Consider the following 18,377-nt stretch of genomic DNA (forward strand, 5'->3'; position numbering starts at 1 on the left):
TTCTTTCTGTCCAGTTTTCTGTGAGGATATGTATTTTTAAAAATGGCATGTGCTGGTTTTTCCATTTAAAAATGTTAAGTAAATAATTGCTTTTTAAATTTGCATTGTGAGCATTAAAAATCCTTCTACCACACCCCTATTGAGAGCGGCACTGTATGTGTCACAGGGAAGGAGCCTACGGAAGCCCACATACAGATTGGGAAATCCCATCTGTCACTGAATGCGGGCCTCGGACTGGGGCGGATTGGAATGCTGACCTCGAGGTTGTGTGGCAGTGCAGATACTGCAGGGTGATTGCTGAAGCTGGTCAGAAATTAAGTTTACCTGATTATGATCACTCTTGGTTGGGGGGGGGGGGGCGCCACTTTCCTGAGGGTGATTTACATGAAGCTCATTTTCCGATTTGCAAGGAGGAAGGCTCAGTTTGAGCATCCCTGTAAGGAAAATAATCAGCATCCCCCTCAGGGTTCCAGGAAGCTTCTTTGCCACTCTGGTCAGGGTGGCCCCTGCAGACTGCACTTGCTTCTCCCGATAAAGCAAATGCAAGCATGCCAAATTGCTTTGCTCCAGCTTAACCCTACTCCAGAATGAATCCATAAATGCTACAAAAGGGAAGCTTATGAACATATGCTACACAGAACTCAGAAAGCGTCCTGCCTACTTAATCCTTTTCCTACTTCAGGGGAAGAAAAAAGTTCTGTTTATACTTGAACTGAGAATTGAGGGATCACAAAAATGAAGATTGGATGCCTTGCTAGAAATCACCAGTTGTGTTTTCTCATTTCCCTTAGAGCCATGGGTTGATTTTTCAATACAGCTGTGTCAGTGGGAAAATGTGCCGCTCTTTCTAGAGGTTTTAGATTCACTCCCAATTATGTGACTGTGTCTAAATGACTTTTGAGGAAATGCAAGTTCGCCTTGTTTAAACACAGAGTGTGCATTACAGTGGATTTTGAGGACTGGAGGCCATCTCTCCATGTCATTATCTCTCCACCCTCTCCCCCACCCCCAAGACTCCCCATTTAGATTATTGCAGATGGTAAAAAGCACTTCTCCACTTCATGGTCTCGGACAGAGAGTTGCATGAAATTGCACTATATGTATACTAGCTCGGAGGTTCAGGGACACGCCCTGGCACTTAGCATGCATATTCATCCTTCTACTGCAAGATGATTCCCCTGCAAAACAGTTCATCTTTTTTCTTGCTGGCATATTTGCTTGCAGACACCCACAGAAGCTTTCTGGCAAGCTTTCTGATCCCGAAGCAACTCAGATTTTTTGATCCTGCTCTGCTTGCAATGGGCCTCCCCACACTGGAGCTCTGGAGGACTCTAGCAGGTCTAGCTTCAGTCTCTTTCCATCTCAGGGAAGTGGATGCTATGTTTTTGCCTGTGTCTTATTTAATGTATGTCTGTATCTTCCAGCTCTCTTGGGCTAGAGGTCTACAGGGCCATTCGGTTTGACACCAAAGGCACTATCTGTGTATAGCCAGTCATAATGAATAACTGTAAACATGATTAGATGCCTGCCCAAAGAGGGTGTTAGCCAAGAGGTGTGTGAATCTGCTTGGAGGGGCAACAGCTGAGATGTCAGAGTAGTTTACCATCTCCTGGGTAGAGGCATTAGGAGAGTGTTTTCTGTCTGAAAAATATTACAGGCATCAGATCCTAAACTTCCCCTCCTGTGGCTGCAGGTACTCAACTTTTTGATTTAGAAATGAGGAGTGCTGTATAAGTATTGCAAGCACAGGAGATTCAGAGCAAAAAATAAATAAAAAAATGCAGGGGGCTTCATGATGGGAGTGAATTGTGGCCATCCTCAACCCAGGATGCATTTGGTAAGATGCATTTATGAAGACCTATTTATGCCACTAGGACCTGCTAATCTGCCCCTTTTTTTCTGTGAACACCAAAACCATCATATTCTGATACTGTGTTAAAATAACAAAAATTCAATCGAGTAAATAAAAACAATCTAATTGGCTTTATTATACCATTCATGAATTGGGCAGCCTCCCAACTAGCAAGGGAGGAGAGCTCTAAAGGGCTACGGAGAAGGAAGGGTTTTTAAAGGTAGGAGGGTGGGGAAAGGAAGTCCTTAGCAAAGAATTTTTTGTTTTAGGCAAGGTTGCCCTCCTAAGGGGAATGGAAGGAGCTTCTCAGTAAACTTTCTAGTGCTGACCAGGAAATTCCCATGTTGAGTGGGTAAAGGTTATATTCTTTGGAGGTTGAAACTGCAGTTAGATTAGGTATTAAGTCATGGTTTACTGACTTGGGGCATTAACCTAAGTGATGCCATTTGGGGCATGTGGTTTTCTTTATAACACTGGGAAACCAGGGAGATGTCAGGACAGTGAATGAAAGCATGTGGGTGTTAAACTGTAACAACAAAACAAACCTATGCCATTGATACTTACTGTGGTATTGTGATCTGGTTCAAATTGTGTAGCCAGCATCTTTTTAGTTTATGATATATTCTAGGCAATATGGTAGTCATTTTTCTTTAATTCTCTCATTTAGGGACACCTGGGTGGCTCAGTGGTTGAGCCTCTGCCTTTGGCCCAGGGTGTGATCCTGGGATCTGGGATTGAGTCCCATATCAGGTTCCTTGCAGGGAACCTGCTTCTCCCTCAGCCTATGTCTCTGCCTCTCTCTCTCTCTCTGTGTCTCCCATGAATAAATAAATAAAATCTTTAAGAAAAAAAATTATCTCATTTATTTTTTTAAAAAACTTTTTATTTAAATTCAGTTTGCCAACATAGAGTATAACCCCCAGTGCTCGACTCCTTTATTCTTTATCGCAACTCATGGGGCAGATATTTTTCTTCAGAAGTTAGCAGGTGAGGGAAGGAAGTTCCGAGAAGTTAACTAACTGTACCAAGGTTGCACAGCTTGTAAGAAGGAGGCACCTGAAAAGAGAGAATGTAGCAGATCTTTATTCGGCTAGGGCAAAGAAGAGGAACTTATTTCTCTGGCATACTGATGGGAGTTTTTCTATGTTCCTTGATAATTTTGGACAGGTTAGGTAATCTGAGGGCCATGCCTTAGGCCTGTGGGTGCTCCTCTCTGCAAAGCTGATTTATTTTCATACATTCATTCATTTATGCTTGGTGCATTCAGATTCACACACTTGCTTTTTCTATAAATTAGTCACCTGTTTTGCTGAGAGCTAGGTGTTAAGAGCAATGGAAAGATGCTCTGAGAACTGAGATTCTGATTGGAGAGAAGGTAGCCAAGGGAGAGCTAGAACATACGGCACTTTGTGGTAAATATGGCAAAGAAGCAGCAGAATTCAGGAGCTTGTTCCAGGAGTTATTGGGGTGACCTCTAGGTAATGTGTCTCCTCCTATTGGGATCCCCTGTTAGTATTCCAGAAATTTGGTCTCAGCACAGGGACTGACATTTGTTCTGCACTGTCAGCCACAATGAAGAGACCTATTAACAGTGTGCGATTTCTTTGTGATGGGTAATTTGTGAGCTCAGACATGTAAAAGAGATGGTGCATAGAAGTGGAGAAAGGCCTTCATATCAACCAGTACAGCAGACTTTCTCTATGACACATATGCAGGGACAGCCCCAGATACAAATGATTATGCAGTGGGCACCCACCTGCTCCTTGGCACCCTTATTTCTCAACCTGTGACATGTACCCCATACCACCCCAAGCATGCAGCCTTCACACCTGCTTCTTCAGGTTCTCAGGCCCTTCCTATTCTTTTTGGTGGTCTTTCCTTTAATCAGAGCATAAGATGGAGGAGTGTTGAGAATTTGGATATCACTCATTTAGTATTCTTTAGTGTGAATTTAGACCAACAATTTATTACAGTATTTCATGTGGCACATGACATGTTACATAATACATGAATGGACCCTTTTTTTGGGGTAGTCATTCATTTTTTTAAAGTTTCTTTCTATTTATGGTGAGTGATATTGGCTGGATACAAATTATAGTGTATATTTACAGTGGCAATATAAAATTGTCTTTCCAAAAATTTAGGTTAGCAAAATTGAGTTGATTAAAAGAAAAATATTGAATTAATGCTAGATCATATGTTCATAAATATAAGAATCATGAAAGGAGTACGTGAATTACTGAAGTTTTAGAACAATTTCCCTGGGTGTATTTGCATTTAAAACTTTGGTCTTTAACTGGGGAATACTGTACTTTGTCTCATAGGAAGAGAATTTAATTGATCAGGATGGAAAGAGTTCCTCTGCGATTGTATTTCCTAGGCAGCCACCTGGTTCACCCTAGAGGATTATGATTTGCCAGTGTTAGAGATGTCTTGTGTCATAGATGGCTCATGTCACACCTTCTCTTTTAGTTAATGGTTATACTTTAGAGGAAGCGATTGTTCCTTTGTAGTACCCAATTTGCTTCAACTATGAGGCATGTGGCCACGGGGTTTTTCCTTAAATGCTCATGTGAGCATGGACTAATGCTGGTTAGAATATGTAAAGTAGACGTGGTATCTAAAGCAGCCAGAATGAACAGTAGTGACCACCTAACCATACAATTATGTACCAGAAATACAATAGAATAAATGGAATATTTATTTCATGTACCAAAAATAGCACCTGAATCTACTTTTGCACCATTTTAAACAAGGGACAGGAAAAATTGTCAAAACAAAGAGAGATTTTCCTCTGAAATAGTAATTAGGGTAGGACAGAGAATAAGCTACTGCAATTTTGTGGGCTTGATGTGTCAGAATTCAGGGGCTTTTGGCGGGTTTTTTGGTCTTTGAATAGGTCTGTCTTGAGGCAGAGCCAAGAGAGGGGACCCAGGGGAATAAGAACAGTCTGTGCTGGTGGAATGAAATTGAATTTGCTTATAATGTGCACATGACAGGCCAAGTGACATCTTGGGCTTCTTTCTAGCTTGTGATTTGGATTATTTTCCCCCCTGTCCTCCAATTTATTTGTTCAGTTGGGTGCTTTGTGGAAGTACTAGAAGGAATACTTACTCCTAAAGGTCTATTTTAACATCATTTTCTAAATGCACTGGAGAGGCTGTAACTACACAATGTTTGTAAAGACAAACATTGGTGTTTCTATAGTATATATCTGTTTATTAGTAAGAGCCTCCTAATGGTTAATGAGCAAGAGATAGAAAAGAAAAAGTGAATGGTAAATAGTATAACTATTACTATTGTTGGTTATTACTTGGTTGGATTTTTAATCTAGTTTTGGGGCCCAATACTTTCTGTTGACAAAGAACAATTAATTACTTTCAGAATTTAGATTACTGTGTCTCCAAAAGATGTTCTGTAAAGCTAAGAATATCATTTTAACTTAATAATGTTCATTTTTCTTACATTAGGTATGAGCAAGGGAAAATAATCCTAACTTTTGAAAAAATGGTGGAGATATACTTACATGAAATGCATATATCTTATATGTGAATGAATGGATGTCTCTGTGTTCCAATAAAACTTTATTTACAAGAAAGAAATGAATATGCATATATGCATAGATATCTTATAAGAAATATTATCTTGGTAACAGAGAAACTCAGGCCTAAAAGGGTAACTATCATTCACTATCTCTGACTTGGCATCAAGATTGGTGAAGTGACTCAGTAATCAGTTCCAGTGCTTTCTGTAACTCTGCTAGGGGCTGGACATACAGCCATTAACATCATCGATAATGTCCCTGCCCTATAATTCCTGTGGTCTAGCTTGAAGTAAAAACCGGGCAAATAAATCTATTAACACATTGCATGTATTTTTTATGTCCAAATCAACTGTTATTCCTTGAAACAGCATGAATTTTATCCAAAGAGCTACATAAACTGAACCTTGGTATTTAATCATGGTAGATATGCAAAACATACTTCAGATCTGTGCTCCCTAAATGCTGGAAACTGATTGGATGAGAGAAACTGAAGGACTCTCATTTTCTGGATATTTCATATTTATGAAGGCAGAGAACAAAGCTAGATTTAAGCTACTTTTTAATGTATTGATTGTTGAGATGGGAAAAAAATGAAAAATCTATTTGATATATTATCTTTGACTTCCGGTAAAGTGAAATGAACCTAATCACTACTCGTGTTGCTAAAAATGTGTCAAGTGTTTACATCCTAAATGCATTGGTAATGAGCTGTCATGTGAAAATTTACTACAGCATTGCTGTACATCCACTCAGTGAAACCTCAGAGGCCTAAATCCCAACAAACATTTTCTGGAATTTGTAGTTTACCATCATGATTGACTACAACCCTCCCCACACTTTCATTACAGGAATTCATATAGTAAATTGTTATATGAATTGTTTGATGCTGTGAGGGAAAGGAATGCTAAGGGGTCCTAATGAGACTATCAGCAGCTCTGTAGTTTGCAAAGTCAAACTTCTGTGTGTTTTCAGACTGCCCACTTTTTGCCCACAGTATATTTTTTGTCTTGGTTTAGCTGGCAGACTGTTGAAGGAAGAGAAGGATTGTTTTATGTCAACTTTTTTAAATAAAGATTTTGTTTATTTGACAGAAAGAGAGAGCGAGCACAAGCAGGGGGAGCGGCAGGGGAGGGAGAGGGAGAAGCAGACTCCCCACTGAGCAGGGAGCCTGATGAGGGGCTCGATCCCAAGACCCCAGGATCATGACCTGAGCTGGAGGCAGATGCTTAACCCACTGAACCACCCAGGCACCCCATGTCAACTTTTTATGTAACTATAAAATACAGGATTTTTACACTTGCAAATCCATAGTGTACACATTGATGAATTTTCACAAAGTTCATGCCCAATGAACCAGCATCCAGAATAAAATATAGACCATGACCCTCTTCATGCCATCTACTCTGCTCCTAGCCCAGGCCACCACTATTTTGAATCTTAACATCACAAACTGGTTTTACCATGGTTTTGATTTTTATATAAATGGAATCATACAGAATAGCCTTGTTTGTATGTAGCATTTTTTGCTCAACATTATGTTTGGAAATTTGGAATGATTTTTTGTGTGTTTAATTTTAAGAAATAATGTAGGCTCATGGGTGTCAATTAAAGTAATAGGGTGGGGAAAACACTTTAGAAACTTTAAAGTGCCTTGCAACTAGAATGTTAGGTTGGTTGATAGGGCATTCGAGTATATTTCAATGTGCTTTGGAAAAAATTAGTATGACTAGTTCAGCCACACAATTTGCATGTGCAAATTTGACAGTGTTTTACATGGGATAACTCATTTATATCTTAATAGATAAAACTGTAAATTTTTTGGAAATTAGAATTTCAAAGGTCATCTTAGAAATGTACTCCCTGAGGTTCATTTTTGTACAGGTTAGTAGATAACTTCTTATAATTGACTAATTAAGGTATTTTTAAACCTAAGGCTATATCTTAGTATTTCTATCCGTCTGTATTTAATTGCATATCTGTGTGAAGAATCTATAAAATTTTCTCTTCTACTGTCATACAATACATAGGGTTTGGCTTACATGTTAGACTGCTTGCTGGAATTACCCCGTTTTGGGCAGCCAAATATGTAATGATTTTCTTTCTTTTTTTTTTTTTTTTAAAGATTTTATTAATTTATTTGAGACAGAGAGTGCGTCTGCACAAGAGAGAACATGAGCAGGGGGGAGGGCAAAGAGAGAGGGAGAAGCAGACTCCCCACTGAGCAGGGAATCCTACGGGGGCCTCGACCCCAGGATCCTGGAATCATGGCCTGAGCTGAAGGCAGATGCTTAATCAACTGAGCCACCCAGGCACCCCATGTAATGATTTTTTTGAAAAGAAAATCTCTTACCCCAACACCTTTACCCCACTCCCATGAAAACCAAATGAAATGCTCTCTCTTCAGTGGCACACTGTAGTACCTAAGAACATGGGGTTGTGTCTTTGGGTGTGTAAGTGGGTTCTTAGCCTTGAATAACTTGCCTTTCCTACTCTGAAAGTAACAACTACACCTCTCACTGATGGTTATTGGGAGGAGTCCAAGAGTGCAGAGAAGTGAACATGGCATCTGGCACAACCTCAATTCTCACTAATTGCCAGTTAGTATTACTATAAGCATTCCCTTCTGTATTTTTCCTCTTAACACATAATGTTTTAATGATTCAAATCAGGCAAGTGATCCTCAGAATAATTCATTCTTAAGCTTTAACTTGATACACACACATACACACATATATATTAAAAAAAAAAAAAAAAGCCTCCCTACACCATCCGTTAAGTGGAACAGGCCCATTTAAACACCAACCAGACTAACAGGATGCATCCCTTATAGCTTTTTAAAAATTTTTGTACAGAACAAAAAACCCCAGGAAGCAGTGGTATTTTTAATGCTGGAACAAACGCAGTATCATTTTTCAATGTCTATCTGATGACAATCTGGTTATTAGGTTGTCAGAGTTTTCTGACAAAATGTAGTGTTGGACTACCTAATTACATTGCTTCAGAGTCCAGTGGGGCTGCTGATCTGTTTCCTAATAATTTTTGGTCAGGGTTGTTTTGTTAAAGGCAAACTTATCAGTCATGTGAGAAATGTTTGCTTTTTATGTTCACTAGTCTAAACATTAAAAAAATCCACTTAGGCTTGATGTTGTGGGGAAGAGTAATAATACCGTCCTTCTCAGAATCCAGATGTCCCATCCATTTAAAAGTTTAGGTTATTGGGGAAGAAATGTCAAAGAGCCAGAAAGTTCTGTCGGTTTCACTTTACTTTACACTCTGGTACTAGAAAATATAGTGATGAAAATCAGCTGTCTTAAAGATGTACATTTAAAATCACTTTTCGCTCTTCTCCTTGCCTTTATTTTATTTTTAAAGACCCAGAGTTTTCTCATAGTTTGAATACTTGAGCAATGGAGAATACAAGCTAGAGAAGTGTTTTGACATGCCTTCCTCTGTGTCAGGGCAGTCTTAGGTTTTCCGAGGTCAGAAACTTTACTATTTGGGGTGAGAGCAGTCCTCTTTAAGAAAAGGAATGGGGCGCCTAGGTGTCTCAGTCAGTTAAGCATCCCATCTGGATTTAGGCTCGGGTCGTGATCTCAGGGTTGTGAGATCCCTCTATGACCTCCACACCCAGCACAGAGCCTGCTTGAGATTCTTTCCCTCCACCTCTTCCTGCCCCCCAATAAAAAAAAAAAAGAAAAAAGAAAAAGAATAAAAAAATTATGAATACAAAATTAGATAGAAAAGTTAAATCTTCATTTCAACATTACAGTTCTATAATTTGGTTCCCTTTCTTTCACCATCTCTCTCCCAAAAAAAGCTTAATAGGAATGCTTCTTGATGTCTCCTCCCACTTAGACCACTGACTCCCAGCAACTCCCAGCACCCCAGGGGCCCATGCAGCAGGAGCCCTGAAGATTTAGCTGCATCAGTATCATTCAGCTGCCTATTTGAAAATGCTGCTGAATCTATGAAACTGTACCTGGCTAGATCATATCTAGAAAGTGGAGGAAGGCTTCCAGTTGGAATAAATCGAAATTAAGTCAACCTCAAGGCAGATATTATAGATTCTTAAGTGAACTGAAGAGGAAAGATTTTATAAAGTGTAAAGCTTTCAAGGTAGTTTTCAAAAGGTAGAATAATTTCAGCATATGTAGCATCTGAGAAGAAGTTGTTGCAGGGAAAAAATTCATTAGGAAATATATATTTTTTTCTTTTTTAAAAGGATTTTATTTATTTATTCATGAGAGACAGAGAAGCATAGACACAGGCAGAGGGAGAAGCAGGCTCCCTGCAGGGAACCTGATGTTGGACTCGATCCCAGGACCCCGGGCTCACACCCTGAATCAAAGGCAGATGCTCAACCACTGAGCCTCCCAGGTGTCCCTAGAAAATATATTAATAAAAAAGAGAAGGAATTGATGTTTTCTAGAAAGATTTTTCCTGAGGTGTTGACTTGTTTTGTATGACTCGCATGGCAAGCTCCCTGGCGGCAGAGTGACATCTAGCCTTGACATCTGTGTAAATCTTTATGCTATCTTTGGAATAAGATGATTACGGCACTGGCTTCCCATCAGTGGGGCATGAATCGCTGATCTGTTATTTGATGGGTCTAAGCATACCTCTTGTCTTTGTCACGTTAGTGGCCTCCAGTGCTCAAACTCTGAAGATAGGTATTTATTCAGGTGAGAGTTTCAGTCCTTGGCCACGGATGTTTCGAGACCTACGGAAACCTAAAACCCAAGTCAACATTTCCAGTTTGTACATTTGTCACTTATCTGAACAATTGTCACCAGTCACTTTGTTAAACACTCTGCAACACTAGTGTTTGTCAACTATGATTGGCTTATACAAAGATGAAAAGGGACCTGCTTTATCTTTGCAGTTCCAGGGCACATCAAAATCCCACTAATTTGGGAACTTAGATTAGTTACCTAAATCATAAGATCAAGCTGAGTCACTAGTACCTGGCAGGTGCTCATTATTTAATGAAAGATTTCTTAGAGCTGTGAGGTGCCTTTGATGGAGCAGTCAAGCTGCTGTCTGGGTGCAGAGCAAGAGTGGCAGAGATGGACAGAGAAAGGTGTTAGAAAAATTTATGGTGGCTTAGGAAATGGAGTTTACCTGTTGTCATTTCTTTAAGAGAGAATATGCCTTCAAATTGCTTGAGCTACTTTTAATTTTTTTTGCCTTTTTAAAAAAAAATATGCTTTGTGTGACAGACTACAAGGTTTTTATGCATTACCACCTTGTTTTTCTTATATCTTCCTTCCACATTAGCAGTATATAACCTTATCATCATTGTGTTCTTTATTGTTTTCTCATTCTTTCTTGTGGGTTGCATAGCAGCTCCATTAGGATCCAGGTCTCTTCTCCCTGTAACAAATGAGGAAATGCAAGCATAGGAAGATGTGCTTTTATGGTTTCCACAGGATCATGCAGTGCATTCCACCAGCACTGGGACCTGGCTCCCTACCTCCTACCTCTACTGCTCCAGAAAGACTCATGAATAGGCCAATTTGGATCATGGGACCTTCTCAAGCATCCCATTGCAAGAAGGCACATAGAATTTCCTGGTGACATCTTAATTGCCCATTTCATTTATATAACATTTTCAAGATGTCTAAAATGGAATATCCTGAGAAATGTGTGCAAATAATCTCCTAGAATTAATGAGTGGAAGAGATTTAAAGATACTCCAGTGTCTTAACAACTAAAAACAAAGTTTGACATGGCTATTGCATGTGAAAAGTTCACTTTCTACAGAAAATACCTGCCAAATAGAGTGTTTTCATTTGGAAGCTAACCAAGAATTAATCTATAAAGATGGAATCCTCAGTTTTTTCCCTGCTGCACACTCTCTGTGTCTATTCCATTTGCCATATAGATAGATATTACAGGTTTCAAAATCCTTTCCTGATGCTTTATATCAAATGACATGCCTATTTATTAAGAGATTTAAAATGATAATATTTATTTACATAAATTATATCTGTAAATAAGTGTTTCTTTTTTCAGAATTACTATAAAACTGTTTTATCATGGTGGTTCTTGGTTTTGAGACTCTGCAAATGTTGTCATTTGTTGTATTTAGAGTTAGACCATAATCAGTATAAGCATATTCTGTGTGTGCCACAAGACCTTGGAGTTTCCTAGTCTGTTTTTACGTTACCTGAAGCAGAGGCGAAAGCATAAATATAGTTGCAAAAATTGAGTCCCTGTATCAAGGGGAAGATGTATGGTGGTGTTTCTCTAGCGACTGCACTTTCCTTTAGCCACCATTCTGCATCTACCTATTAGCAGTGGGACCTCCCCCTACCCCATCAGCCTTATGCGAGTGTCATGTGGTCCCTGCCATAAGTTCCCAATGAATGCAGGTCATGATTCCACCAGTAGGGTTCTTTTCCCCTTGCTGTTTATTTCAATAAAGCAGTTTCACAGTTAGAGTCCAGAGCACTGCAGATGGCACAGGGTGACAACAAACAGATGACAAGTTAGAAGGGACACACTGGCTGTGATGACTCAGTGGGTTGCCGGGCTTTAAGTGAGGAGTAGTGAAGATCAGAGATTAGGCTGCTGTTAAGATGTGCGTATAAAGCTACTTCTCCTTAACCTGGCTGGGTGCCCAAACCTCCTGCTAAAAGAGTCACTTTTAAGTGTTAAATTTATCCCTCAGTTTCCTTTTTTTTTTTTTATTGCCTAATAGTCTCTTTAGGTTCTCACAGGGTAGAGTGGTAGGAAATTTGTATTTTACTTTCTTAGAAACTTTCTTCTACTGAAAGTCTATTGGAAAATGAGAGCTAAAAAAAAAAAAAAAAAAGAAAAAGAAAATGAGAGCTATGTTTTGCAAATAAACCCCAGTGGTATAATGGGCTATGTACACACATAATCAACTGTGAAATACTGTCCATCTGAGTGATCTTGCAGTTCCTGCCACCAAGGATATTGTAATAATGTCAATGGTCTTTAGAAGAAACACACACACACACACGCACGCACACACACACACTGTGGGTGTGTTTAGTCTGTAGGCACAATTGTGTCTGCAAGCACAGTTACTGGCAAATAAATTATCTAGCATCTTTTGGAGTAATAGATGGGTTAGTAAATTGTCAAATTAAATCAAAATATAACTGATTAAGTTTTTGAAGAGGGATATTTTTGTTTTCCTTTCTAGCAAATTTAACCAGAAGGCAACACAGAGAGAAATCCTCATGGTCCCTGGAGGAAAGGTGACAGAACACAGTGCAGACCAGGGACCTGCAGGCCACATCCAGCTGCACATGTATTTTGTTTCATCTGTACAGTGTTTTAAAGAATTAGTTTGGTTGCCAACATTTTAAAAATTGAGGTATTTAAAATAAATTTGTCAGTTTCCAAATTCTCTTGGAAGATACAGCCACAGCTGGCCCTTTTTCTTCTATGGCAGTATTTCCTTGGAAAAGAATCCCGGCTGCCTCTCTGGCCTCCTGGCCGTGGCGCTCCCCGCTCCTCGTCATGTCCTCGTCTGCAGGGGTAGGGATGCGCTGCCTATTTTGTCTCGGCTAGGCCTGCCTGATTCATTTACGTTCCTCGCCTACCTTGCCAGCTTTTGTGACCTCCGACTAAAGAAAGCCACCAAAGCCTTGGGCGAATGTTATAAAGGCTGGGAGAGGAAGGGGCTTAGTTTGTTTTGCAGAGAAAACTAGCATCAAATGAAGGTGAACAGGGGTTGGGGTTGGGGGGTGGGGTGGTGGGGCAGCATTCTAGGAACATGGACGTTAGCTCAGTGTCAGAATAATTTTTAGACACTTGACATCTCAGCCCTGAAAGTGTCACAGAAAGTGTTTGGACACAGCTATAGATGACCATCTATCAGGGAAAATGAAGAAGGGATTCCTCTGTTACCTTGGGAACTGGACTATATCCTTTTTAAGGTATTCTTTAATGCTCAGGATATAAAAAAAATTGTTTCAATTGGATAATATCATCACACAAGTCAAAAAGTGTTAAGTGCACAATGGAAGGTCAGCCTCCCTCCACTTGTGTCCCTTATGCCTCAGCTCCCCTCCAGGAGGCAAATATTGTGCCTTTCATATGTGTCTTTCCAGAGGTGTTCTATGCAAATCCACAATTAGGTATTTTTCCTCACATGAATAATAACTCACTGTATATACCGTGCTGCCCCTGCATTATTTTTCCCTTACATTTTTAAGAAATCCATTTTATTGATTGATTGATTGATTGATTGAAGTGTAGTTGACATACCAGTCTCTTGCATTTTTGAAGCTACGTTTAGGAGTGCCTGGGTGGCTCAGTCAGTTAAGAGTCTGCCTTCAGCTTAGGTCATGACAGGGTCCTGGAACAGAGCCCTGCATTGGGCTCCTTTCTCAGTGGGGAGTCTGCTTCTCCCTCTGCTTTACGATTCCCCTGCTTGTGCTCTCTCTCTCTCTCTCTCTGTCAAAAAAATAAATACAATCTTTAAGAAAATAAAAAAAATATAAAGGTAAATTTATTTTAGCAGACTGCATATCTTAGATCATTGCATATCTTAGGTCATTGCATACTGATATGTGAAGAATGACCTTGTTCTTTTTAATGCCTAGATTATGTTCTCTTGTACAGTTATGTCATAATTTAACAATTACTATATTGAATACTGATGTATATATATTGTATGTGTAATTGAGATTGTTTCCTGTCTTCTAAAGACAAAAGCCTGTGGGTCCATCATCTTCCTGTTTTTGTACCCTCTTCCTTTTCCCCATGACTTTGATTTTACTCACAAGCCCAAGTAATCAACATGAACCTCTAGGCCCACCCCCAGGCAACAAATGAAGGCTGGTGGGGTCACAATCAAAACCTTTTCTCCTTCTGACTCTGTTTCAGAAGAAACCACTCTTCTTATGTAAAAAAGGGATAACTGAAGGAATGTGCTAAGAATAATTCTAGGGGTAGTTTTGTTCTCCCTCAGTCCTGGAGCAGGGTATCTCAGACTGTGGTGTATATAAAAGTGATCTGGGGATCTTGTTATAGTGCAGATTCTCATTCAGCAGGTAAGGCCTGAGACTGTGCATTCCTAACAAGCTACCAGGTGATGCCCAGGTTACTGGTCCAGGGAAAGGGAAGCAGACTACACTTTGAGAGACAAGACTTGTTGCCATTTGTTGCCATTCTGTTTTAATGTAGTGAATAGTGGCATTCAGATTTCACAAATAGCCCTCATCCTCCTGTTCTATTCTATAGGCTGGAGGTGGTGAATTTGGAGATTAATAGTGGTATCTTTTGCTTATATGAAAGTATGGGGAATAGTATATGCTTAGTTTCTGTTTCATATGTTTTATAAAATTCTTGATACACATTAGGTACATGGCACACTTTAGTTGACATATCATTGAATTCTTTTTTTTTTTCTAAATTTTTAAACAATGTAGTTGATATTGGTTTCAGGAGTCAAATTATTCTTTTAGTCTATGAGACAGTAGCAATTGAAACAACATTTAATTTGCCATTTTATATTTTTCTGTTAAGTGGTTACTTATATAAGGATAACCTGGGAATAAAATTTAATTGCAAATTAAAACTAAGGTAGTGTGGTCATGTTATTAGGTGCCTTATTTATGTCTTTCACTTGACTTTATTATTTTTTTTAAAGATTTATTTATTTATTTATTCATGATAGACACAGAGAGAGAGAGAGAGAGACTGAGGCAGAGACACAGGCAGAGGGAGAAGCAGGCTCCATGCCCGGAGTCTGACGTGGGACTCGATCCTGGGACTCCAGGATCACGCCCTGGGCCAAAGGCAGGTGCTAAACCGCTGAGCCACCCAGGGATCCCCTCACTTCACTTTAAAATAGTGTTTGATTTGTTTGTCCTTTTATACATTTGCTAGTACCTGTAACAGTGACTCTCTCTTTGACCAAACATAGTTAGGCTTGGCTTCTGAGTCTCGTTCTCTACTATGCCTTGACTTTGACCCTCATCCTGTCTTTGACCTGGCCAACCCTTTTTAGCAAGAATCCTGCTGAGTTATATGTGGTCACCCTAAATGATCTTCATCTCTTCATCTCCCATCCCGGATGTCTGGGTCCTTGGCCTGCTTTGACCATGGATCGTATTACACCAGTTCAGCAAGAATCCTCTCCTTTTGATGTCTCCTTCCAGTGATTTTCCAACCACTAACCCCCTTATTCTGCTCCCTGGCCATAAACCTCCAGCTGTCTTTGTTGTATTTGGAGTTGAGACTGATTTCTCTGAAAAAAGTCCCAAAAAACTCTCCTTCCATCCTAACGAGCATTTGAATAATTTGTTATGTTAACACCTGTTTCTTGCTCCTCTGTACAGTTTTTCTTTTACAACTTTCGTGATGCCATCCAACGGCATTAAAAGGAGACCAGAGTTGCATTATGTGATGCAACTCATCACATAAAAGGCATGTTATCACTCTAAATTCAAAGTTTTAAAATAATGCATTCTAGATTCTTACCAACCTTTTAGGTTGATAGAAGATAATTTTCAGAAAACGGTAAAATCACAAGTCTCCTATAGATATAAAAAGGAGCATGCACTAAAGATTTTATTTTACTTGTGTGATAAGAGGGAACCAGGGAGATATAAGAACTGGCTTGAAGAAAAAGTTAAAATAGCACAAATTTATATAGAGTACACAAATGTTGAGATGAGTTGCAAATTGAGACAAAAGCTTTTTCCCGTGTGGGAGGAAGTCAATTAAAATCAGTACCTGTCAGGATAGACTTTACATATCTATTTGCTACCTATAATTAGGTAGTGCAAAAGAGCTTGAAGACCATTAAAAGACCGTTAACAGAACTAGAATTGGACTGTTCTGAAGAATGGGCTGTAGCTGATTTATGGTTTTCCATTGAAATGCAGCCCTGTTGCCATACAGGGTAAAGGCCATCTTTGACCTTAAGGTATATGCCCTAAATATTAACTTGCAGTTTACCTTTGAAAATACAGAATGCGGGACCTCGGTGGCTTAATGGTTGAGCGTTGCCTTTGGCTCAGGTCGTGATCCCAGGGTCCTGGGATTGAGTCCTGCATTGGGTTCCCCTGAGGGAGCGTGCCTCTCCCTCTGCCTGTGTCTCTGCCTCTCTCATGAATAAATAAATAATCTAAAAAAAAGTACCAAATGACCCAATATTTGACAATGTCCATACATAGGTAGATGACAAAGAAGGCATAGAGACCAACACATTATATATGGCCACAGAATGTTGGAAAAACCAGAGACATTTTATAGCCTGTAGCTCAAGCCTTCAACTCTGTAGCCTGAAGACTGGAAAGAAAAACTGCATTTCCCCCTTAACTGGGAAAATTGAACTTTGTGGTATAAATTGACTATCCACCCAGATTGGACTGTTTATAAGAATTCATTTTCACAATTGAGCATACTCACTTGAACCAGAAAATATTTAGAGGAGACTATACAGTTGGAAATCAGCAAAAACAGTTTGAAACCATTCCCGGAGCTCAACCCGTATTGTCTAAGACCCAAGTTGAGCCAACTAGTGCAGAGTGGAGACCTTGTGCTGCTTCCTTTCTGAGAATGCAAGCTGCAACACAGCAGCTGTTGCTCTGGTTGAACCGTGCTAAATCCCTCCTAGGAGACTTGATTCCTGACTTCCTCAGTAGGAGGGAGCGCCAGTGAAATGAAACCTCCAGGTGAAATTGGGAAAGTAGAGCCTCAGGCAATTGCCATGAAGTTAAAAATTCTTTCAGAGGCATTTTATGGCCCTTTGCATTTGTGTTTGTCTGTCATATTTGAAACAACATTTCCAAGGGTGTTTGTTACTTGTATGTCTGTAAATTCTCTTCTTGGCCTTGCAAGTTTGCAACCAGTGAAGGGCCAGAGAGAAAGTCTTACAGGCTTTGGGACCCTGTGGATTCTTTCCACCTTGTAGCATGAAAGCTGCCTTAGACAACTACTGTGGCTGAGTCCCAGTGAAATTTTACTTAGGGTGCTGCAATTTGACTTCTGCATGACTTTCGCATATCATGAAATATTGTTCTTCTTTTGCATTTTTCAACCAAATTCAAAATGTAAACATCATTCTTAGTGTGCAGCCGTACAAAGAGGCAGCTGCTCGGATTTGGCCCTTAAGCCCTGGTTTGTTGACCCCTTGCTTTGCAGAGTGGGTGGGATACAGTTGCTACATAAAGATCAGATTTTTCTGTTTCTGTTATGCTTTAGCAGATTTTCTGTTCTGTGGCTTACCCACTGAGAGACCTTTTGGCAAATAAGCTCATCTCACTGAAGTTGGATTTCTTTCTTTGTAAAACGTGATGTTCCCAAAACTCAGAATTGTTTTATGGACTAAATAAATTATGTCAAAAAATGTAGCTTCACACTTGGACCTTAAAAAGCATTGAGTAACAGTTTTATTTTTCTCCTTTGTTTCTTTCTACCTCTGGACCTTATTATTATTTTACAAGTTTTTGGCAGTAGCTGTTTCATTTTATTGTGAATGGAATTTGTGTAAAAAGCATCCAGCTTTTATATTTATATTTAATGTAAATGATATTTAATAGGAGTAGGGATATAAAATATATGTATATTAGGAGAGTCTGCTGAAGTAAAACCCTGGATTGAATCCTCATGTTAAAGCAGATAATCCACTCCTAACTCACCCATTCTGTTAGCTCATATTTCTGAGTATTGTATTTTCACGTTAGATTATTTAGTGTCACGATAAGGTTTAGTGTCAAGTGTTTTTTTTCTGATGAGAGGTTTTCCCTGACCATCCTGTCTGGAGTTGGTCCTCTGGGCTTCTCTAGCCCCTGCAGAGATGTAGGTGCCACTTCCTTACTTCATACCTGTTGCTCCTCTGCCAATACGCTAACTATGGTCAGAGGCTTTCTTCCTTAATCTCTTGGCTTATTGGCTGATTCCCCAACTCTTACAGGCTGGTAAGCAGCATGGCTGTCCTGTTCATCACTGTGTGCCCAGCGCTTCTCACATGGTGCCAGGCAAGGAGGAAGT

General features: G+C 39.6%; 1 protein-coding gene and 1 long non-coding RNA gene across 16 annotated transcripts in view; one reads left to right on the forward strand and one right to left on the reverse strand.

Annotated features, from left to right (window-relative positions):
- Positions 1-18,377, forward strand: part of FHIT (fragile histidine triad diadenosine triphosphatase) — a 1,380,560-nt gene that overhangs the window by 46,033 nt on the left and 1,316,150 nt on the right. The window lies entirely within an intron of this gene.
- The window catches only part of LOC112665991 (uncharacterized), a 40,971-nt gene continuing 25,317 nt past the window's right edge, over positions 2,724-18,377 (reverse strand). Inside the window, exons 3-5 of one of the 2 annotated variants that reach the window (XR_003140646.3) lie at positions 10,642-10,769; positions 10,016-10,126; positions 2,724-2,908 (exon numbers count right to left, since the gene is read on the reverse strand). This is a non-coding gene — a long non-coding RNA (uncharacterized LOC112665991). Of the gene's footprint in view, positions 2,909-10,015; positions 10,127-10,517; positions 10,770-18,377 lie in introns of both variants that reach the window. The other variant, XR_003140645.3, reaches the window with a different exon arrangement.

The sequence above is a fragment of the Canis lupus genome, chromosome 20 (genome assembly GCF_003254725.2).
Source record: "Canis lupus dingo isolate Sandy chromosome 20, ASM325472v2, whole genome shotgun sequence".
In the NCBI taxonomy this organism is placed as follows: Eukaryota; Metazoa; Chordata; class Mammalia; order Carnivora; family Canidae; genus Canis; species Canis lupus.